This window comes from Passer montanus, unplaced genomic scaffold, assembly GCF_014805655.1.
Source record: "Passer montanus isolate IOZ18808 unplaced genomic scaffold, ASM1480565v1 scaffold27, whole genome shotgun sequence".
Taxonomy (NCBI): domain Eukaryota; kingdom Metazoa; phylum Chordata; class Aves; order Passeriformes; family Passeridae; genus Passer; species Passer montanus.
The window spans coordinates 6602705-6627295 of NW_024367372.1; the positions used below are offsets into that span (position 1 = coordinate 6602705).

General features: G+C 39.9%; 1 protein-coding gene across 5 annotated transcripts in view; it reads left to right on the forward strand.

Moving 5' to 3' along the window:
* The window catches only part of BCL11B (BAF chromatin remodeling complex subunit BCL11B), a 92486-nt gene that overhangs the window by 56505 nt on the left and 11390 nt on the right, over positions 1-24591 (forward strand). The gene's annotated exons all lie outside the window — the stretch shown is intronic.

Genomic DNA, 24591 nt, shown 5'->3' on the forward strand with positions numbered 1-24591 from the left:
AATAAAGTAAATGGCAACTCTCCCTATTAAGACATAATTTCACATTACTAAAAACCAAAATCTGCTTTTTGTCTTCTCTTAATTTCTGCACCCTCTTCTTAGCTTTTATTTTCTTATAGGCAGGAAATGGAATTAGTGCAAATATGACTATCTTAAATTAAGCAGCTGGGTTACTCATGTAACTGATATCATTATTGGTCACTGAGTAGTGCATGGCAAACTTCATTTCTTTGGAGAAGAGTCAGGTCTGAAGTTAAGAGAGGGAGAACAGCTGACCATGCAGTCAGCAATATAAGTGGCAATTTCTTTGTATCTGGTCTCCTGTCTCGTTGCTCCTAGATCGTTATGTGGAGTACGAGAAAATAACTTTAAGAAAAGGGAGATATCTTTTATAAAATATCTCCCTTTTCTCAAATATACCTTTTATAACATGGTGGCTTTCCTCATTGCAATGCACTCAGCCTGCAGAATGAGCTGTGAGTGTGTAATTTTTGCAGGACAGGGCTTGTCTGCAGTGTTTTATTGTTCCTGGAAGTGGTCACTTGAGCAAGTACACATGTGCTATGAGTAAGTATTGGTTTTCTCTGGCTGCTTCATAGCAGGTTTTCCTCTGAATGAAGGTGTGCCTGGCCCTGGGCAAATTGTGGAACTCCCTCATCTTGGCAGTGGGAAGGTGCAATAGGGTTGGGAACTTCACGTGGTGCTCATAGCTCAGTGCACACCTCAGGCTTAGCATCAGGAATCTCTTGTTTGCTCTGCATGGACAAATACTCTGTTGGCCTTACACAACTGCAGGCATGGCTGTAAGGTTTAATCATGCATCTAAAATCAAAGGAAAACACCGCACAGGGAGTGTTCCTTGGAAAAAGCAGTTCTAGGAGGCCAACAGCAGGCTCTCTGTACAGGTGGGAGAAAAGAAAACATTCTTGTCTAGGGGTCCCCAGTAATCCCAATGTAAGGACCCTGTATCTGGTTAAAATAGGAAAATCCAAGTTGAAAAATATTGTGAGATAATTTGAGAATTTACCGTATGCTTTTATTGTTATCCAGTGAAAAGTACTGGTAAGAGAAGAAGATTCTTGCATTTCCTGTCCTTTTTCCTTTGGCTGGAGAAATCTAAATCCAAGCCTTTGTTGAATTTTCCCTGTGATCTTGGAAAAGTTCTTTAATTTCTCCATGGGAAGCCTCCTACTTCAGTAAGGAATTCCAACTCTTCACTCTTGGATGGGAATATTATGAGGATAAAGATGTGGAAGTTTCTGAGGTGGTCAAATACTAAAATAATAAGAAGCTACTGAAGTATATAAAATGAATGCAAATAATTTAGGCTAATTTTTGATTAATTGCTTGTCCAAGGTTTTAGTGGATGTGATGTAAATGACTCTGAGGGCCATTGATAGTGATTGATGTTTATCCAACTGTTACTGTGTTTAAAATACTCACAAATACATAAGAGGTACTGCTGTTACTCCTCTCTGTGAAAACAGTGGATGAAATTGTGCTCTCAGGTACAGCAGCTCAAGACCATTGCAAATTAAGCCACTGGAAATCAATGGGGTTGCACATTTGTAACTGAGATCAGAATTTGCCTTGGCCTTGTGAGGTGCTCTGTGTGTTAATTCTTGCATCTGAAACTGGAAGAAATGGCTTTTTTATTACAGCAGTGCTTGAAGAGACCCCAGGAAAGTGAGATGTGTATATTAGAGGCTGCCAACAGCTAGTGGCAGTTTCGGCCTAATAAACTGGAAGTAAATAACTTGGTGATTAGCTGGAATTGGCAGGCCTTAAACACAGCACTGACTGGGTACTTGGTTTTCCCTGTTCACACCTTAATACTATATAACAGCATGGATGGATGCCTGGAAGATATATGGCCCTCAGAAGAACTTGTTCTGAATCTACCTTGACACTTCTACTTGTAAATGATCTTAATGATAACAACAACAGCAACAAGTACTTAGCTGAAGTTTCTCATTCCAAGGAGCCCAGAGCACTTCTAATTTGAAGAGTGAGCAAACAATAAACAATGAAATCCAAGACATTATAGCAGGGCTAGCTTTGTAGTTCAAGGGCTGAACTAGGAAGAAGGTGGAAATGGTTTTCTTGCTGCTGCCCCCACCACACCATCTCTGTGAACTGTGGCTGCAGTGAGGATGCGTGAGGCTTAAACTCAGGCAAACAGTTTTGTGGATAAAGCAAGCAGAGCAAGAACCTGAACAGGATAATTGTGAATAGGCTTGTATGTTCAGAGAAATTGAACCCATGGAGATCCACTCTAAGAAGAAATATGATCAAATAGTGAGGGAATAAATGAAGTCTTTCAGGGCAGGACATAGATGAAGTCCCTGGAAGTTACCCAGAGAATCAGTTGCTATTGATTCAGTAAGCATTAGGTCAGGATTGCTTGCTCCCTGACTGCTGTTAAGTTGTATTTCAGGAGACAACAGGGCATTTTAGCAAGGGCAGTAAGAGAAAGTCTGGCACAGTCCATGCATTTGTGCAATTGCCATGCTCTTTTCTCACTTCTCTCACATCTTTTGTACCATAAGCAGCAAGAGAAGATTCTGATGCAGTTGTCATTTGCCACCTTTCTGAATCCTACTTTAAGTTCTAATTCATAGGCTTGCTTTAACATTTTGTTTCTCCACTGGATTACTTTACTTTTTTCTTTGTGGTCCTGAGATTCCTGCGGCAACGAGGAATTCCCCTCCCCTATGCAATAAAATGACCAGGCTGGGTTAGCATTGTGTTCCCAAAGAGAAAGGATAAAAAACACTCAAACCGTGCCAGGTTCCCTGACAGAACTAATACTTCACAGTATTGTGTCATTCCTGCAGCCTCTTCTTTTCAGTTACCCATCCCTCTTAGTCATTTCATTAGTCATTATTTTTGGAAAAGGGTGTAGCAATCTGGTTTGATTGGAAAGCACCAGGGTAAAGTGTCCAGTTTTGTTACTTATAGTGGTCATCATGTTGACATGTAGATTTCTAATGGTTTCGGCTCTGTATGGGTCAGAAAGTGTAGTGCTTCTTGATTGCTCTGCTCTCTGCAATATAGAATTTTGGTGGTTTAGAAGTGGAGCAATAATCCTTAAAAATGCTGCAACTTGTCTGAGATTGTGTAGCATAGTTCTTCTTTGTGGTTTCTCCTAATCAGCCCTCACAGGTGCATATGAACATTTTACAGGCAGGAAAAAAACAAAGAGCTTGGGCACAAACTTGGTTAATAAGTTCCCAGCCTCTAGAAATCTGGTCTGGTCACGTTGCTGCATGAACAAAAGGTATAAAATGAATTTACTGTTGAAAGTGGTTTGCTTTGGGTTTGGATTAGGCCCATAATCCAGGTCAGCAGTCATCAAATTATCTTGCAGAAGGTAAGAATATTTTGGCCCAAGGTAGTCAGAATTGAAATGCATGACAGACGTACATCTACGATTCTGGCTTAAGCGTGGAGATACTGGAGCATTTTGGATCAAATTGTGGGTTTTAACTTTTACTGTAATTGAGAACATGTGAAATAAAAAGAAAAAAAAAGGGGGGACCTGAAAGATTTAAATGCAATTAATTTGATTTTGTTGAGATTAAGTATTTAATACCTGAAGCCTGCTAAGAAGGCAAACCAGGGCTGGCTCTAGAGTGTGACTCTCCAGGTTTTGAAGAAGCCAAGAATCCATAATGGCTGCTTTATGTGAGTTTTCTTCATTTCTTCAACCTCCTGGGCGAAAGTCAGGTCGGTGTGAAGGTAGGTGTGCTCAGTATTTTGCAAGCAGACGTGAGCTTGCTCTGCCCATGCTTCAAGCCAACTGGAGCCCAGCCAAGCTCCAGCGGAAGCTGTACAGCTGCCTGAGCGAGGATGTGGAGCCCCAGCCCCGTTTCTCTGCAGGGCTGGTTAGCTCGGCTTTGGGGTTGTACTAACCACAGCTACAGGTCCTCTGCACTGGTGCTGGCTTGTGCCTGGCCACGCTGGAGTGCAGGCAGGGTGAGCTTTGTCAGCCTGCCAGGTACCACGCAGACATACCCTTCCTCACCCTAGGTAGCAGTTTCTCAGGCACTTAATTTTCGTTGGAGTCAGCATGAGCAAACGTTAGTCATCCTGAGCAGTGGCTGCCAAAGGAGGTCCTTTGTGTAACGCATGGATTTAGCAATGTAGGCACTGACTTTGCATTACTAATGTTTGGTCTGCTTTCTCCCAGGCCTTTCCACTTTCTTGGTCACTGTCAACCCCCTTTCCTGCTGGCTGCTCCAGCTCTGTAATTGCATGTGACTGCAGTGATACAGTTGTCAGCCCTGAAGAAGTCTCTAGATTTTATTACTACCCTCCCTCAGGCAATGCAGTTTACCACCAGCCCTGAGAGGCTGGTTTGGAGTCTCTTGAAGTTGTTGAGATCTCGATAGTGCTTTATGGTGATATTGCCCTCTCTCCTCACCTTGAAGAAGGGAGTGGTGATTTAGCCAGAAGCGAACAAGTGACTTCAGCAAGCTGGTGCTTCTTCCCTAGAGAGTATAATGAAAGTTTCACCCTACAGGGTACAAACTATGCTTTGCCGAGTGAAAACAAAGTGTAAAGGAGAAATTGGTGTTGGCTCATGTTTCCAAGTTGTCTGAGCTTTGACTGGTCTCTGTAATTCAAGGAATTGTAGATGTATATTTTATGTTTCCTATCTGATATTAATTCATTAATATTCCTGCCTTGGCTTCTTGCTGTGGAAACCTGAACTTCATAGTGATTTAAAAGCTTGAAATTGCCCAGAAAAAATTAATCTTCTTTCATTTTTTCATGTACTAGCACTAGAGTTCTGAAAACCCCCCCACATGATCTACTTATGAAACTGTGGTCTGTTAAACCCACCAGAAACTTCATGGTGACTTCTGTAGCTTTTTCATAAGGATTTGCATCCTAAGAGTTGAAAAAGAGCAAATGTTCACTTTGCAAAATTAGTAAAGTCCGCGGACTTTTTCTACTGGAATGAAACCCAAATGTGGAGATTTCTGAGAAATTAAGCTTTCTTCTCTGTTTGTTAGTCAAACACACAGTATTTTATATCTGATGACTTCTCAGTAATTACCAATAATATTTCAGCATTTTTCTCTCACATGATTTGTAGTCTGACAAGAGGAGTTGAACATGGGGCTCAGGACCACTTACCAACTCTCTCTCACTCAGTCTTTCTGAAAAAAATCCACTGAAACTCAGCTCCTAACACAGGTCATATTAGCTGTCAAGAATCTTTGGTAAAAATGTTCTGAGTAGCTCTAGTTCATTGTCTTCTAACTTGTTTTAACTTTAACCATGTCAGATCTGTAAGATAGGATCTGTGGTGCTCTGTGAGAAGTGGCCTTTACATGTTGACTAAATTGCTTGGCTGGTACAGTCATCATCAAAGAGCTTTTTTATGTGATAGACATAAGAAAAGCCTTCCAATTGTCTCATCCATGTCCTGAGTATCCCTGCTAGATTACAAATAGGATATGAAAGTCCAGACATGGGTCACTCAGCCCTGGGGTGTTATGGATGCCCTCTTGGATCTGTATGGAAAGTGGTGGAAACATACCTTGTAGGGTGGATGCGCTTCACAGTTGGAGAGAGGTAACCTAGTTTGTCAGCTATCACAAAACACTCATTTCATTTCTATTGCTACAGTTTTTCTAGAGCTGTTCAAGCCCTGCAGGGTCCAGTTCACAAGGTTGTATGTGAACTGAACCCTGCTCTCAGGTTGTGGAATGGTGGGTGGAGAAGCGAACCTTTCAAGATTGCTTAGAGGGATGAATCTGAGAAATTCACACCTTCAGAACTCCTCTTCATCTTCCTCTACTCATATGAGCATTGAGCCCTTTTGTACTCTTTACTCAGGACTTTGAAGTGATCCTGGTAATACTTTCCCTCTACTTGTGTTTCTGTCTTTCTTTGCTGAGTCACTCAGCTGTACAGTGCTTTCCTTAGGGGCCCTGGGTGCTGCCACTAATTAACTCCTGCATTGCTATAATGTACATTCAGGATCTGCCCCATGCTGTAGGTTACCTTGCTGGTGATTTGATCTTCTCTTGGTAATTCACATGTGGAATCTGTCTCTCTACCAAAATTCACGAGAAATGTGGCTTCTATTTGTAGAAAATACAGTAGGATACACTTCTGCTCAAGCTACTGAGAATATTCACCATTGTAATACTGTGACTCATTAGGGTTAACTGCAGCAGGATCCACATGCGAGGAAACCCCAGCCTAAAATCCGGTAGGCAAAATCATATTAATGTTGCATACCCTTGATGTGGCACATGCAAGGACTCAGTAGCATTTTTAATTCACATCTGTGCCCCTATCAGTGTCCCCTTCTTTAACATTCATAATAATTACCAACTTCATGTCAGTGTTTTGGCTGTTTTCTGTTCTTGCTTACATGCAGTTGATTACTGGGAATTAAATTCTTGTAATGGCAAGACATCTCAAAGATGAGATAATAAAATAACAGGATTTTGTGTATACTTCCAATTACCTTAATGAGTTTATATATTTTCACTTGGGCTGTAGAAATGTTTTAATGTGGCTCCTCAACTTGGCACAAAGTAATTCCCTTTCTTGCTACTTCCTGTAGTTATCCTAGGAAGAAATAATCCAAGCCTGTAGAGTGTTTTACCTGCATGGTCCAGCTCACTTTTCTCACAGTGACAGTATAATTTCTCTGTTTAAGAGCAGTACAGAACATGTGGCTTTGAACATGTGGATTTTGGTGAAAGACAAAGAGACCCCCTCTCCCTTGATGCTAGAAATAGCAATAGCACTGAGCAGTCAAAATATTTCAGTCTCTCATTCTAACTGTGTTTGAGAGTTCCTGTGTTTCATGTCCTGTTATTGTTGCAGCAATGAATCCCCCATTCTTGATAGCTTTTTTTGGTTCCTTTTGCAAAGATGAGAGTGAAGAAGTAAGGGGGAGCTCTTCCACAACAAATATCGCTGCATGCTCTGGGATCTTTTGGAAAGAAACCTTTTTATATTTTTAAAATTTATATTCCAACAGTCCTTATTATTAAGATATTCATTCTTATAAAGAGATGTTAAATAATTAAGTCTGTGGAAGGGGCAACATCAACAAATGCTGGAATATATTTAAATAATGAAGAACATCTTTAATTTGTACATGTAAAATAATTGTGGGCCGATGGCAGGTTAAGCATTCATATTTATTAAAATGTACTTGCCTCTGCTTTAGAGGAAGGAGATTGTCATTTCATATACTCTCCTTCAGCCTGAGACACTTCAAGACTTCCTTCTCTTCAGTCAAAAAGAATCAATTATGCATTGCGGTTACTTTCCCCAAAATACTTTGATTGCCTCATTTTGTTTTAGCTGAGAGCACTCAAGTCATTCCTCTTTTTACAGGAGGGAAGAGGGATGTGGAAATTACCCAGTCTGTAACCAAATAACCTGGCCTTTAGTGAGGATTTCTAGTGATTCAGAATATTGACAGCAATCAGGAGTCTCAGGCTGTTGAAACTTCCCCTCTAATTGAACTGGGAAAGGTAAACCAGTTTCAGTGCTCCGTACGCTGTAATTGCAATAATTTAATTTAGCTATTTAACCTGTAATTCAGTGGTATTTATTAAAGAGCATAGGAGAAAATGAGGCCATTAGGAGCCAGAGATGAATACATTGAAATGAAAATGAACACTTCTAACTGCTAGTTGACCTTCGTTTTGTAGCAGTTTTTATTAGGCTGGTCACGGTAATTACTGGGACGTGAATCATGAAGAAAAGTGAATAATTCTGTAATGAACATTTTTATTCATTATCTCACATTTTCAGGAATCAGAAAAGTATCATGTAAAAGTATCTCCAATGTTCTCCTTTTGTTTGTTTTTCGACAATAATGGTTTGTGGACAATAGCCCGGTGCAAAGCATCACTCCAGAGTGAGGATTTGAATCAGGCTGAATTGATGGTCCTGCAGCGTTCCAAGTGCAGCGTGCATGACTGCAGAACATGCTCAGGAAGACTGAGAGGTTTGTAAATCAAGCAGAAATCATATTAGTAAACATAGGACATGCTGGGCTCCCCTGTTAACATTTAGGAGGGCACATTTTGCATCAAAAACTAAGGTATTGAAACTTCCCAATGATTTGTGCTGGGCTCTCTGGGCTTGAGTTCTTTTACCCTGGCTGCTGCCAAGGAGCCCTTTTAGGAAGTGTTCTTTCTGGCCATCAGCAACCTGTTTTGGGGAGCACAGTCAGCTTCTTGGAGGCTTCCAACTGGATTTTGTAAGGCAGGAGTGAGGCACCTCCCAACACCACTGTGTGAGCAACAGAGCATCCTCCATTTGTCTTTTGCTTTAGTCCATTCCAGCATTTCCAACACCAAACTAGCTCTGGAGCACCAAGTTCCCTTCCCAGGGTTTGCCTCAGAGGACAAAGGCTGGAGGGAGAGCAGGAGTGGGTGGCTCTGCCTCTTTCACGGCTACTCTAGGACGGGCATTTTGGTGGGGAGGAGCCCTGGTGCTGCCTTGCACAGGTGCCTGTGTGCCATCTCACACGGGCTGCCGCGCCTCCTGCCACCGCAGCCCTGCTGGCCGTGTTGTTTCATTAAATCTGTTCTTTGCTGCAACAAAATGTTTGGAGTTAGTGCCTCAGCAAGGAAGAGAATGGACAGTGCTTTGGCAGCTGTGCTGTGGTTTGTACTGTCTGCTCTTGAACACTCATGTAGTGTTGTTTTTACCCCTCTTGTTTTGTTACTAGTTTTATTAAACATCAGCCTCTATAGGGGCCTGGCCTCCTTCACTCCCATAGTTCACAAGATCTGGAGAGAGTTTTAATTTGGTTTTCTGTTTTTATTTATTTTTTTAATAATTAAAAAAATCTCCAATTATCTAAATTATAAAACTAGATCTCTCTAGTTTTGTAAAACTGCCCAATGCAGTGAGATGTGAGTTCAGAGAGACCAGTGTGGTGAGCAGGGTTACTACCCAAAACCCTGCATCTTATTTACACTATTCACAGCCACAGTAATTCTAACATGGAGGAAGAGGGTGAATTTATTTATTGTAATTATTTACCCTGAAGAGGTTGTTAATAGTTCCAAGTTTGAAGCTCTTTGTGCTGAAGATGATTTCTGCTAAACATTCTTTTCTCTACTTAACAGTGGCCAATAAACCTACACTAAGAAGCAGTGATTAAAAATTCCATCTGCACTAACCTCTTAATTTTCCAGAGTGCATGTTTTCTTATTTGAAACTCTGTTTTTCAGCCTGACTTTTAAAAGGAAGATAGGATTTAAAGTGTCCCTGTGATGCACATTCCCAAGATAGTTTTCCTAATTTCTTCTGCTGTCTTCACTTTAAGGCAGTTCTCAGTCCCTCTGGCAAATCTCTCACTGGGAATGACATTGACTTGAGGTTTGGTATTCAAATGGCTGAGGCTGTATTGTGTGGGTTTAAGGTGGTTAAAAAAACAATGGGAGTTGTAAGTGGTAAGATGTTAATACTTTCAATATTCACCTGGGGTCAGAAATTAAATGTAACTTAAGACCCGAGGTTGGAACCCGAATGTGCTTCCTTATGGAGAGGTACCAAGAACCTGGACTCAAGAAAAGGAATATGATGTTTTCCAGCTGACTGATTTTCCTGACATATCCCCTTATCTGCAAGCTACCTTTCGCTTATGGAGAGGTACCAAGAACCTGGGCTCAGGAAAAGGAATTTTCCAGCTGACTGATTTTCCTGACATATCCCCTTATCTGCAAGCTACCTTTAATTGTTCAGTCTAGAATCCCAAACTGGTAAAGATACCACTGTTAGCAATAATTTTCTCTACCTGATACTGATTTAAGCTCTATGTCACCAGAGAATCTAGCTTCTCTACTTACTGAGGATTGAAAAGCACTCACTCCCTTGGAATTTGGCAGTGTGATCTTAGGGTGGCTTGCCAAGTCTTTTGTGGGGGGTTTAGTTACCTATGACTAGTTTTCTTTAGAGTACTGCCTCATTCTTTTGGGCCTCTGTGGATAAATGGAGATGTACAGACGCATGTCTGACCACCCCCATTCAGTGATCAGCCAGAAAACTTAATCTTAGGTCAATGTAATAGAGTTAAGTTTTATTACTAATAGTTTTCAATTGTGGTGGCTAGTTGGCAATTAAGGATGATATGTGAATGTTAACTCAGTATTATCAGGATAGTCCAGGATTTGAGATGGCTTAATAAAGCTCAGAGTTTAAAAACAATTAGCAGAATCTGGGCTGCATTTCTTTTAAGGGTGTTTGCCTTGTTTACTCAAATGACTAGAGCTGAATGTCCTTAGTAGAGACAATCTCTTTGCAAGGCAAGAGTTAAAAATCCTTATTGTATTTTTCTACATCTATATCAATGACGCTGTAGTGGTGAGAGTTACAGACATATGTGTACAAACGGATATACATTCCACATATTCCTTTTATATTCAATGTGTATTTAATACACACACATCTATCTGCATGTATATGTGGGCCAGCAATAAACAATTTTACCAATACATTTTTCTTTTGAAACAAATGCCAGCCAGTGATAATGGTATACTTTTTCTAGCATAGGATCTTTTCAAGCCATATACTTTGCCACTGGGGATTGTACTATGAGATAATTGACCCACGTGAGTTATGTGTCCTGAGTCTAAAGCAAGGGCACACGTGGTGGCATCAAAATCAATTATCTCACAATACATTCCCCAGTGGAAAGGACTACTGCAGTTAGAATAGACCCATGAAAAAAAATTAGGTATTTTAAAATGTTTTCAGTGACTTAATTCTTATAAATAATGTTCTTGCGTTATGCAAAAAAAAAAAATGCAATAACAGTGGTGAATTAAACTGTGCTAAGTGTACCTACTGATTAGCACTGCTCACTGGGGATGAGATCTCATTGGGGTATCACTGATGGAGTATCACAGTGGCTGAATAAACTGGGCTGCCTCCATTGCTGCTATGCAGGTGACTGTCAAGTAGATGCATCTTCATTTCCTCTGTGGTTGTCATCCTCTTGCATGTGTCAGGGAGCAGCAGAAGTAGTGAACTGAGCTGCCAAGCTCTGAGGACAAAATTCTACCTCCGCCAATCCTTGCAAACCCTTGCCAGGGTAAAACTATTTGGAGAGAGCAGAGGTATTTAACTCAGGGATGGATTCTCCAGTCAGAGCCCGATCACCCAAATGATCATAGCTAAATTATCATGTACTGGAACTTTGAAACTCTTCAATTGCCCTGTTGCTTGGTTACAGGATCATTAGTCATCTATTCTGGTAGCAGGGTGAGAGGTGGGGGAACTGGAGGGAAGGGGGGAGAATATTACATGTGCTGTTGAAAATGCAATGAGCACATTCGATCATATCCAATTCCCATTTATATTACTGTGGACATCCCTACTGCCCAGCTGCCCTCTCAAAGACTCAGAGCTATGGGATTTTTTGATGCATGAATGAAGACTGGGAAGAGGGCCAGCATGCTGTTCATAGGCTTCTTCATCATTTATTACCTTCTAGTTTTAATTGTTTTCCTGCTTCTCCTGAGATATTTAACTAGGAGGAATTGTACTATGCAACGCAGACACGCGAGGTGGCAACTGAAGATTGCCTGTTAGCTCAGTGCATCATACAGTAGATGGATCTTAATAAAATGGGGAAGACTATTTACATGAATAGAAGAGGTCCATTTGCAAACCCTTTATTACTGAAGTACACAAGTTTGACTCCTGTTTGTCCATTATAGAAGTGTGGATTATATAATAATCACCACATATCTGCACTGTCTATCCTTCTAATAATGAAAATCAGATCTTTCCATATACCATGCTGTTGCATCCTATTGTGTTGGCAGGGTTACATTTATCTCTAGTAAAAGGCTCTGGTAGTTTTACAATACGGCAAAAATTTGTTCTGCTTAGTTTCTGACTAGTAGTCCAGTGGTAGAAAAATTAAACAGAAGCTCCCATAAGAGAGCTTGATAATAGGAGGTAAAACAAAGGGGAAGTTGGCAAAGGAGGGATGGATAATTAATAGGAAAGATATGAATGTTCTGTGTGTTTCACAGAGTTAGATTTGAAGGAAAAAATGCTGATCTCTTGTTCCCTGTATCTTCAGTGGAGCTCCACAGTGTTTTTCTTTGGGCAGCTTTCCCATGTCACCCTTGCCACCATTTGCCTTCCCTCATCAGTGCCTGGTGACTTTGTCACAGGCAGTACCACAAGCTACCTTGTGCTGTCCTCATGCTGCTTCCCAGCCCTGCCCTGTCCTGCTGGAACTGTGCGTGCCATGGCCGTGGCCTTTGCTCAGCACAGAGCTGAGGGGTGCCGAGGAGCTCAGTCTGCCAAAGCCAAGCACAAACACACCGGTGTACCCAGGAGAGGGAGACCTGGCAGTGCAGAGCTGTGTGGAATATGGCTCCAGCCCCCACCAGTTGTTGCTTTGTGTTTTCAGAGAGCCCCACTCTGTGCAGCGGATGTGACAAAGTGCTCCCTGTCTCTGAGGAAGGTCAGAGCCCTGGGTTGAAGCAGGAGTGACCACTTTGATTGAGGTCCTCTTTGATTTGAGGAGTAAAAAGATACAAGTCCTTTTCCATGCTTTGAGGGTTAGAGAATTAGGGGTGGTTTCACGCCTCTGTTCCATTTTAGTCGTCAGTAAGGCAAAGGTTTTGCATTACTACAATTTCTTTTTTTTTTAAAAACATATGAATACAGTTGAGAACAACTGTGTGTGCATTGAGGCTTTGAAGAATTGAAGGCTACTATTTGTAGGGGATCTTAGATGAAGAAAGTGGCTTTAGAAACTGATATTCTTGGATTGACACCCCAAAAATTATTTTATTATTTCTCCCAACACTTCGATTACCTTGAGTGTTTATCTCACCTCTTGGGGGAGTCAATTTTGTCTTCATGAAAGTTCATGTTATTCACTGCAGCAGTCAGGACTTTGTTTGCCTCATACCTAGAATTCCCTGTTAGTTGATTGGGAGAGTATTTGTTGACTTAGACAGGTCTGCTGAGCAGAGTCCATGTTACCAGGTTCAGTAGACAAAGCATATACACCAGATTTATCCATTCCTCATCCATCTTGACAAAGGGATAAATATTGACTCAAATCTTCAATCTTGTTTCCCTCCCATCCCCCTTCCTAGCAAAACCCGAAGTACATGTTTAATGGATAGAACCAATTGACCAAGCTTAGATAAAAATACCTCGTGCTTATAGTTATGAAATGGCATCAATTAGCCTGAGTAACAGGTCATCTTGCCTGAGACAGCACACATCATTAGGCCTAAAAAGATGATAATATGTAATTTATAAATATATATAGTATGTTTTTCCTAATGAGTTATGAAAAAACCTTTTACCATCATATATTTTTAATTATGTAATGAATGTTACAGTATGTGAATCAGCTTGATTTAAAAATACAAAAGAGTTGAAGTACCCTAATAATAAATCTGTAGGTGTGTGTTGGAAAGGAGATGAATTTCGCGTGACTGATGAGATATTAACAGTTTTGACCCGATCTCTCAGTGACTGATATTGATAACACTCATTTCTAGAGCACACTGAGGCTCCCATACAGCACAGCCTCTGTTGAGGTTGGAGGGGGTGTATGCAACTCATGCTGAGTCCAGTGTTTCTAAATGAGGTGCTTGGATCAACCCAATTCATTTTTGTGAATCACAACTGCAAATTTAGAAAGCAGAAAATGCTTGTTTCATAATGCTGCCTGACTTTGGCAATGGGACATTATCATTGTGTACTCTGAAGTGCTCCTCCTCGTCTGAGATGTCAGTGTCTTGGGACTCCTTGCAAGGGTTTGCTGGCCTCAGAGTTAGGAAGAGTTTTCCTGGTAATCAGCCTATACTGTCAGTAGCCCAATTAAATCTCATTACTTCTTCTTATACCCAAGCGGGATCCTCAAACAATTCCTTGCTAGCCTCACTATCTGTTCCCTGTGAGACTCTCCTGTGTGATTATCTGGAGTCTCCAACCAAATTCTGGTTATAAGTCAGCCTGATTGCTGTCTGCTTTGTGCGTGTCCAGGGCCCTTCTTCCTGCTTTGCATCCCATATTCCTCAACTGCATTTTTCTGTAAATCTAGTGTGCCATGATGTTTTGATTAGAAAATAACTTCTGTGTAGGGTCAAACATTTTCCTTAGTGATAAAGGCAAAACAGTCCAGGCTGAACACTGTCAATCAACCCTTCTGTCACCCAGCTCTATCTTCTGGTCTCAGGGGTAGAGGAGGGAAGGCTCTTCATCCAGGAACCTTGACACAGAACTGTGGAAAATAATCTTGCTTCTCAGTTGAGTACATGGGCCAAATTCAGTCCTTAGTTTCACCGTCCCAAGGTATTCTTGAAGTCAGAATGTGATTCACGACAAGACTAAATGGGAAACTATTTTTTCCACAGAACAAGGACCCAAGATGGCCTATGATTTTGTTCACCTTGCTAATTGGAGAGTGTTGTTAAATTGGAGGTAATTCAGAGAAGAACAACAAAAATGATTAAAATGTTGACAGGACTTTTTCAAAAGGAAAGATGAAAAAAACTAAAAATATATGAGCAAATTAAATAAAGAGCAGGTAGAGGAATTATGATTGAAGTGTCAGGGAACATTGGTGATGATTCAGTAGTGTGACAGCCCTTCCAGGCCCCATTTTCAGAAGGTTTGGAGTGAGGTTTCAAAGTCTGGGAACTCAAAGACACTTCAGTATCAGCCTGATGCTACACATAGGTGTGTTTTCAGAATGAGAGCTATAGCCATGAATAATAGGTAAAAGAATTATGTGTGAAATGAGTATTAGAAAAAAAATCCAGACCATGACTCATTTTCAGGTCATAGAGTGTTCTTCAGCAGTGGAAAACTGCCAAATTTCAGCAAAGTTACTTACAAAACCATCTCTTAGCATTTGGTGAATATGTTTCCTTTGTTTAAGCCTCAACAAAGCTAGGAATGGACAAGAAACTCTTTAGTCAATCAGAAATCAAGAGCAAACAAATTAAGGGAGGAATGGTCTGGAAAGGAGTTACCATATCTAACTTATGCCCACTCCTGAAGTTTTCCATTTGCTGTTAGTTGCAATTCAGTCTCCTGTGGGATCAGTAAGAAAGAATAAAGTAAGTATTGTATAAAATCAGACAGTGTGGTTTTTCTGTCCATATCTCTAGAGAGTATCTTGCGATGGTCTGCTGCTGTGACCCACTCAGGTTGCACTTGACAGTGCAAGTGTCCCTGTTTAATATCCCATGAATCAGGCAGCAGACCAAAAACTGATGTAGTTTTTTGTTCACAACAAATAGAGATGTGTAACTCATTGCTGCAGGTTCCCTTATGAGCTAAAAATTATGAACAGGCTAGAGTATGATTGATCAATTGTACTCTAAATCATTGATTGCCAGGAGGTCTGGATGGGGTGTAGTTGTGGGTCTGGCCTGGACCCCTCCTCCCACTAGTTTAGCTAAAGGGGTCTTCCAGGCAGGTAATCCAGAATACTTCAGGGAATAGATTATTTAAACTGATTGCCACTCCAGTTTAGCTGATCTGTTTTAGCATACCTATATAAATGTACAGTGAGAAATTTCCTGATACAGCCAGTTTTAAGCTGACAGAAATAGCGGCTACACTGGGGTTTGCACTGGTTAAACTGAGTCCTTTTGATTAAACTGGTGCCAAATTCTGTGTGGACAAATCCTCATATTGTAACAAACCCACACATCCTCCCTTTCCTCTGACAATCATATCAGGCTGGTGAGTCCTATGGACCCAATCTAATAGAAATGGAATTTTTACCATGCAAATCTTATTACCTAAAGTGCCAATGAAACTAATGGGATTTTGGATAGTAAAAAATACTCTGTATGTGATACATAGTCTGGAATATAAATTCATGGGGTGGGGGGGAGGAATATAAGGAAAAGGAGCTGTTATTACGTGTAGTCCTTTGTGACTTTGGAAGACCTATTCCTCCCAACACCTCTCAGCTCCCACTTGATTTCAGTGGGACCAAAATGGTGTTTAATATTCTGCTGAAAATACTGAGCTCCTTACAGAATTTGGTTTTGAAATTACACAACTAAGTGCCCTGTTTGCTTTAGAACTCATATAAGAGAGGGGAACAGAGATAAAAAATATCCCAAACACTCCACTCCAAGGACAGACATATAGAGGAATAAATATTTTTCCATATTTACTGTGGAGGTTGACTGAATGCATAAAGAACACTTGGACATATTTTGACAATCCCTCGATTAAAAAAAAAAAAAAGTTAAAAAAAAAGCTGAATCTATTTAGATAACACTTTCATTTAAGCCCCCTCCCCAATATACACACACATATATACATGCTAGTGTCCTCAGGCTTCCAACCTGTGTGGCAGCTCTCAGCCTGAGGACAGTGTCAACAGACAGATCTAAAGTTAATAACTGAAGTGTTGCAAACACTACGTTCTTTAAAACTGTTTCCTGCAGTTCCTGTGTTGTAATAACACAGCACATCTTGAGAAGGGTTCAACACCCCTTGTCATTACTTGGGCATAATTCCTACTGATTTTTCTGGGTACTCAGTTTATGTGTACATTCAGGCCTAAAATATTTTGAAGTAAAATCTTTTTAATAAACTACAGTGTTGCACTATTTTGATAGTGATGGTGATTACTCAGTGTCGCCGAGCTTAATCCCAGTTGGCAGCTAAGCACCACACAGCCTCTTGCTCACGCCTTTCCAGTGGGATGGGAGAGGGAATTGGGAGGGTAAAAGTAAGAAAACCTGTGGGTTGAAATAAGAACAGTTTAATAATTGAAATTAAATAAAAGAATAATGAAAAATTGTAATCAAAAGGCAAATAACAAAAACAGAGAGAAGTAAAACTGAAGAAAAATAAGTGACGCGAATATAACCCCACCGCTTACTGTGAAGAGAATGATACCCAGACTATAGAAAAACAGCAGCCCCCAGCCAGCTTTCCCCATAATTTATATACTGAACATGAGGGCATATGGCATGGAATATCCCTTTGGTCAGCTGGGTTCAGCAGTCCTGGCTGTTTCCTCTTCCAGCTTTTTGTGCAGACCCAGCCCATTCGCTGGCAGGGCAGCACGAGAAGAAAAGTCCTTTGGGTAAGTAACAACTAAAACATCAGTGTGTTATCCACATAATTCTCATTCTAAATCCAAAACACAGCTCTGTACTGGGTTCTAGGAAGAAAAATATCTCTATCCCAAATGAAACCAGGACACTTGTTTTCCTGTCATTTTGGAAGCAAGGATGCAATGATACCTTTATTTTTGCATTTATTTTAATGAAATAGGCAGAAAAGGCACTTCAGAAAAATGTAGGAAAGAGGAGGAGGTCAGATATAAACAACTGCAATGTGATGTACGTTTTTGTGGCGTTGATAGTTATTATTCCCAAAGAAAATAATGCCCTTTTTTATTTGCTTTTAACATTTCGCCCTTGGCATCTGTTCCATCCATTGTGGACTAACCTACACTCTGTTCTCTGACAATGGGTTAAAGCAAGCACTTACTGAAAAGCATTCTCTACTTAATTACTTTTCCTTCTTCTGGAAGCTATTTTTTTATAGTCACATGTTAATTGTGTATTAGTAGGCCTTTCTGATTAGTTGAAAACATAATGAAACCTTTGTAAACAACAGGGAGAAAGAGGGAAAGAGGGAGGGAGGGAGCGGGAACGGGGGAGAAAGGGACCTGGAGAAAGAGAGGTGTGAAGTGGGGGCTGGATCAGTGGGGAGGAGGTCAGCCAGTTTTGAAAAGCAGAAATTATGCAAGTGGAAATTTCTGTTTTTTTTGAATGACAACTTCCCTCGCCCAAATTAATCAACTTACTTAACGAGAAATGAGATGCATGGAGATGCAAATTGCTGTTGATCTCCAAAAGCAGGGTGGCAAAGGCAGCAAGTTGGAATGGTGTGGAGGGGGGTTGAGCCGCAGCTGTCCACTAACAAGTCAGTCCTATTTGTAAAGGGCACGGAGCTGAATAACGGTTTTGTTATTGGCTTTTTCTCTTGCTCAGCCGTAGGTAGAAATGCTGCATTTGTTTCCTGGTACTATTGCAGTGAGATAGATGCCCTCCTTTTTCATCTCTTCTGCCTGTTTGGTTTTCACAGTGGAGCCCTGTGTTCTCCATGCACCCCAGCCTCTCCATGATGAAGCAAAAAATTGGGGCACACAAGGAATAAGGCTCAGGTTCAGGGTCTCAAATGTGCAAGGTAATCTTATGAATTATTAAGGTATCTGGACACCCCTCAGAAGGGCAGGAAAAATTTTAAAAAAGAAAAAAAAGAAAGCACGTAAACAGTACTTAGGACCCAATTCAGTGATGCTCAGAGCCCAGCCTGTGCAGATCAGATTCGGTGAATCAGCTGAATCTTCTCGGAGATGATTTTTCTTTCCCTGGAAAGCTGCTCCTTAAACACAATTCACATTGGTTGTTTTTAAAATGACTATCCTCTGTTTGCAGCGCTGGATTTTGAACGGGCAGAGCCTCCCCCTCTCCGGTCCTCCGCCCCCACCCCCTTCTGTTGCTGCTTTAAAGAGCTGTGCTTATAGGGATTTTGCAGCTCTCCGTGTGTTATTAGAAAACGTGTGGCTGGGACGGTTAAAATGGGAGTGCTACTGTATGCAAGAGCAATGTTCACTGTAAGCAATCCAAGGAAATCCTGCCAAGGCAGTATATGAACAGCAGCCAAACAAAACACAGGCGCCTTTCCAGTGAAAACCAGCACACTTCTGCAAATAGAGGAAAAATTGACTTTCTGATTTGGAGTGTTTCTACAACTAAGAAGAATTACTACAGTGATTGTTCTAAAAATATTTTTAAGCAGCACATTCTCCAAGGGGTTGGGATGCTTAGCATTGTTTAATTATGCTTCTCTTAGGTGAGCAATCTGGATTAGATTTATAGAAATAAAATAGAAAGTTTTTAGGATGTTCTTTCTAGCCAAGATTGGCATTATTTTTCTGCAGTGTTATAGGGACATAAAACATCACCTATTTAAGGAGCAAAAGTTGTATTTTTATCCTTGCTCTTCAAGACGTATGATTGGAGATTAATCTTTTGCAACTTCATAGTCATAGATTGCAATTTAGCTGCTTTATCTAGAGCAACCCTCAAGATCCCTACCTGTGTAATTAATGGGTTTTATTTTTCATCTGAGTATTTTATACCTTCCTCCTTCCCTTGTCTCCCCCCGTGTGCCCTCTCCCCATTTAGGCTTTTAAAGCTTCTGTTCAACTTCTTTGTTCACTCGGGCTGGATTTTCCTTAGCAGGACTTCTGAGTCCTGTAGGAACCCTTTCGTGTAGATGTGTCAGCAAACATTCTGGAATTCAGAAATTTCCATAATGATGGAAATTGAAAGAAATTCCACAAATTTGTGTATTTTCAAGATTAAATATATTATTAAAAATTGTTTTCTAGTCACAACAAAAGAATTCTTAAAAGTGGAGTTTAAGAATGCAGTTTATCTAAAGGGAGAAAAGAAATAGGATAGACCTAGGGCGAACTGCTATTGTCCTTTTTTATTTCCAAAATCAACATAATATCAGCAGAAGAAAAAGCAACAGAATTGTCAAGGATTAATTTCAGTTTATGTATTTCTTATATTTCAACTGGTTTTCCTTTTAACTAAAGATACATAAGATACTTTACTATCTGTGTCTCCATTTATTCCTCTAAAATATTTACAGTTGAGTTCTTTAGGCTTGTAGCTGCTGTGAAATCAGTTATCTTCTTTTAACTACAGCACCACAACCAGATTTATCTCTACACTGAAGACAGTGTCTTGAGACTAAAAATCCCAGTGTGGAAGAAGACTTGCTTCCAGAGCCCATTGAAGCCAGTGGAAAGATTCATATTTACTTTGGTGGGCTTTGCATTGGGATATTAAACATTCATTTCATCTTCTTCTTCTTTTTTTTTTTTTTTAAATTCTCAGAGTGACAGATGTCACTTTAAACAAATCTTAAAGTCACCTTAATTTACTAAATTAACTTGGGCTGTCTGTACCATTCAGACAAAACTTCCAGTGAGGTGAAACTGTTGCATAGACTTCTCCCATGGTAAGATCATGGGTTTGAAGGTCTAGTTTAAGTAGCTAAAGAAGGATGGACCTCTGCCCTGTCCAGAGCCACCCTTCTCATTTGTGCATAATGCTTTGTGCATAGCCAGTCTAATAGAGACCAAAAAATATATTTATACATATATAAACACACATATATGCATACATGCACACATTTATACATGTCTATGCATATGAAAATAAAGGAAAGTTCGAAGATGTAATAATTTCTGCCTTGACTATGAAGGATAATATCCTCTGTGTTCAAATTAGGACAGGGAAGTTGTGGTATATGTCGTGTCAAGGCACAGAGTGCAGTTCTGTGTCTTTAAATGTTGATGCATAGCAGTGAAACCAGGTGAGATCTGGCCCCAGGTGCTGGCTGCTGCATGCATTGTTGAACAATTTTTAAAGGATGCAGATTGGGTGGTTGGAGGAGGAAAAAGAATGTCGTTTTCTAAATACATTTTTTTCAGTGAAATATGTTTTAGGCTTAATAAAATTATTAAAAAATTATCGACTTAAGCTTCATACATTCCTCTAATAACAGCTCTGTATAATCTAGGTCTGACCTGGCTCTTACTGAGGAGCAGTACTGGTTGTCATGCAGCCCCAGTTATGCCAAACGGAGGGAAGATTTTGTTGAGACCATGCAACTCATTTCACTGGTGGTTGTACATACATGCTGAATTAAGGATCCTTCACAGAATTATTTAGAAGGGAAAGCTTGGGTGCTGAAGAGGTGCTCCAAGGACTGCGTCTGCTTTCCCTGTCCGCACATTGAGAGCCTACATGGCTTGAAAAACTGCTCCACAGAAGTCCTTTCCTTCATTCCTTTCAATGTAAATCCAGTTTTAAATCATTTTACATTCAAGGTTCAAATTCTGTGGTCACCAGACAAGGGGCATCAAAGGTAAATTTGCAGGTAATTTGGGTAGTGGCCCGTATTGAAGGTATGTGGCTTCTAAAATCCAATTAGAGATGTAGTTTGTTGCAGGCAAAAATTATTGATACACAAGGAAGGTTTTATTCAGAGACATCTGTAGGTTGGCAGCTGTGCCAGCCATGTCTGTTCTTCTAAGTAACGGAAGCCGCACAGCCGGGAATAGCAACGTTTTAGTGACAAGTGTTGAGATTATTGGTTGAATTGCACTATGAAAATATTTTCATTATTTTTATTATTACTGTTCTGCAAGCGGGTTTGAGGTACGTGCCTGCCTATGTCTGCATGCGTGAGCAGATGAGCTGGAGAGGGAGGGCTGTTATTTTTATTTTTTTTTCAATCACACCTCCTTAGCATTTTGTACATATCAGCATTCTAGCCGAGCGATTTGCTAATTGCACTGGAAGACCCACTTTAAATTCAGGAATACTGAAACTTTGAAACTGTAACATTTTGACTGGCGAGAATGACCAGTCTTCTTTTCTCTTTCACAGTGAGCTAGTTGAAGGAAGCTGGCATTGTCGCAGAGTGAAAGCTCTGCAGAAGTGCCGCAGGTTTTTCATATGGAAATGTGAAATAATGGGGTGATTAAATAGAGCTGTATATTAAAGTACATCTGACATTAGAATTAGCATAATGTGCTCTAGCCCTAGGCTGAGTACTTTATTTGCCATCTGCGTCGGACCAAAATCCCCTGGGGAAGCGCTAAAATATTCTGAATAAACTCAGCCCGAGTTCTTATTGAGAGTAAAATACCATTTGTGGCACGTCGTATTGATTCGTCTTAATTGCGGTGCAGAAAAGAACATTCAGTTGCTGATGACTTTTGTACTCTGTGACAAGTCGGCTGGAGTTATTCTAACACTGCAGTTGGTTAACCTGAACAGACTGTCGTGCTCAAAGAAGGAGAAAACCTTATCTTCAGTAGCATAAACTATAGTATCATTTCCTGGCTTTACTCCTTTCTATCTTGATGGAACTTCCTTTTTTTATTTTTAAAAAAAATTATTATTATTATTATTCCCTGAAAACAGCAGCCAAAGAACTGGAGGGAAAACGGAGCTTCATTGAATCAATCCAATTCACATTCTTACCTAGTTATTCTCTGCAGTCTCCCTCCCTACACTTCCACCCCCATATCTTTTAAAAAAAAAATCCAGGAACATCTGACCAGCTTTCATCTAAGGGAGTGAAAATCAGTGGAACTTGTCCTTGAGGATCCATCTCCAGAACCATTAGTTCAAGAGATTTATTATGTATATTCTGTAAAAAGCTGTGGCTTCTCCTGTGCATAAGCCCACAGTCTTAGCTGGCTGTAATGGTTTGATTTTTGTCAACTCTCTGCTCAAATAGGTTGCTGAATACCTTTGAAAAAGTGCTTATAACATGCATAAAAGATAAATATTTCATCTGAAGGAAAATACTTTGATGCTCCATGCAATTCTCTAACATTCATAAGGTCCAGTTTTTACCCTATAATTGCCTATCATTATACACAATTTACATATTCAAACATTCTCTACAAACCTTAGTCTAGCATGTTTTTATTACAAATTCAGATCAAGGGAATAACCTTTAACTTCAGAGACAAATGAGACAAATTTACAAGTGCATGTCTGCTGTTTTCTTGTGTTTTATAAATCCCTGCAGACCTGAACACTTTTGCTATAACGCCACTCAGAACAATATACATATATTACTACTTGTTTGTAGTGCTTCGGTAATGAGTCCCCTTTGTATTAGATAACCTATATAATTCAGCATCTAGGCCCTCCATAACGTCAATTATCTCCTCATAGCTAAATGTACATTCCATTAAAACAAGATTTACAGCCTTTACAATACTTCTTAGGCTTCAATGTGGAGATTTTGTGGATTTAAAGAAGCAGAGATGGGAGTTAGCATTTGTTAAAGAAGCAATGAATTAAAACAAAAATGCTATTTTATTTAGTAACTATGAATAGACACCTAATGCCCTTAAGAAATACTTGTAGTAAAACAGACAGAAGTGCTCCTGGGGAAAAAAATCCAAGGAAAATTTGTTTTCACCCTTTGGCTTTTTTTATTGTTTTCTAATTTACTCTTTGTTTTTCCATTATATGACATGGACAATTTCCTTCATGTACCCTCCATTTAGTTCCTATTCAGATTACTGAGAATTCTTGACTGTAAGATGAGAAAATGGCACCTTAGAAGTCTGTGGGAAAAAAAAATGCCAGCACTTGCCAGTTTTCAAACAAAACTGCTTACAGGAAACCGATTTAAAGGGAAGCTGCTGGCATATTTCATATGTTGTAGAAAAGACTGACATTATTTCAAATGCATTTGAATACCTTATGCAAAGGAAAGGCCTAAAAGTGTCCTTGAGCAGTACAAGGGTTTTTCATGAGTGCTGTAAATGGGATCCTATATATTAAACCACCAGCCACGGGTAGTCCTATGGTCTTTTAATCTCACGAGTGGGTACAGTGCCCCTCGTATCATCATCTCCATTTTAGCTGATAGTTTTCACTATTTTATGCTGCATGTTTGTAAAACATCTGTTCAGTCTGCTAGTTGATGTTTTAGGTTCAAAGAAACTATCTAAAAGACACAAAGCTGTTTAGATGCTAAAGGTGGAGTTAGTTGAAACTGTTGTATCACAAAGGGCTAATTTAAAAGTTAACTCATTCACTATTGATCTTTTAATATTGATTTTCCTGTTTGCTCCTTACTTTTCACACTTCTCCCTTCCTCTGCTTTATAAATTGCCTTTGCATTTTAGATTTAACACCAATTAGGAGAAGGTGTTCAGAGATGACAAACATGTTTTTTATCTTCCATTTAAATTGTGCTTCTGGGTAAAAATCCCTGTGTCACAAGTTCCAACTTCTGCAACCCATTTTTCTTTCCTTTTCTGCACTAAGTAAAAGCATTTCTTATACTTCTGTAGGCTGAACTTAACTTCCAGTAAGCCAGAAGCTCTTTTAAGGAATGAGAAATTGGACATCCAGAAGGAAGTTGCCCAAAATGCCTATTGACATTTATACCTAAAAATATAATATTACCATTTTGTAATGCACTAGAAATTAAACTGAGCTGTACATTTGGTTCATTTATGTGAATCTGGCAGTACAGATCTGAGGTATGATTAAGTCTCACAGAAAATGGGACCATTGAACACAAGCTGCTTCAGCCAAAGGTCACCCATGTCCATTAAGAAGCAGGAAGCATCTGTTTGTGTTATGCATGGCTGTAGTCTGCCTGCAGCCTCCTCCTTTTTTATAACTATAAATGCCAGAAAGGACATATAATATGCTTCTGGGGAAAGTTCAATGAAAAAAACCAAATGAATTGCAACTTGGTATATTTATGTAAGTCCAGTTAAGATCCTTGTTAGTGACAAGCTGGTTTGGCTTATCTGGAAAAATTTGAAAAAGTCTGCATTGGTGATCATCACAACTACTTTGAATTCATAGCAGGGTAATTCAAATCAGAGTTTGGCAAGGTGTATCAGCTTGATATCGCTAAGACTTTCAAGGATTCATGATCTTTGTTCTTGGAGTTCTGAAAGGTTGGCTGTAGATAGCATCACAGTCTGACTTT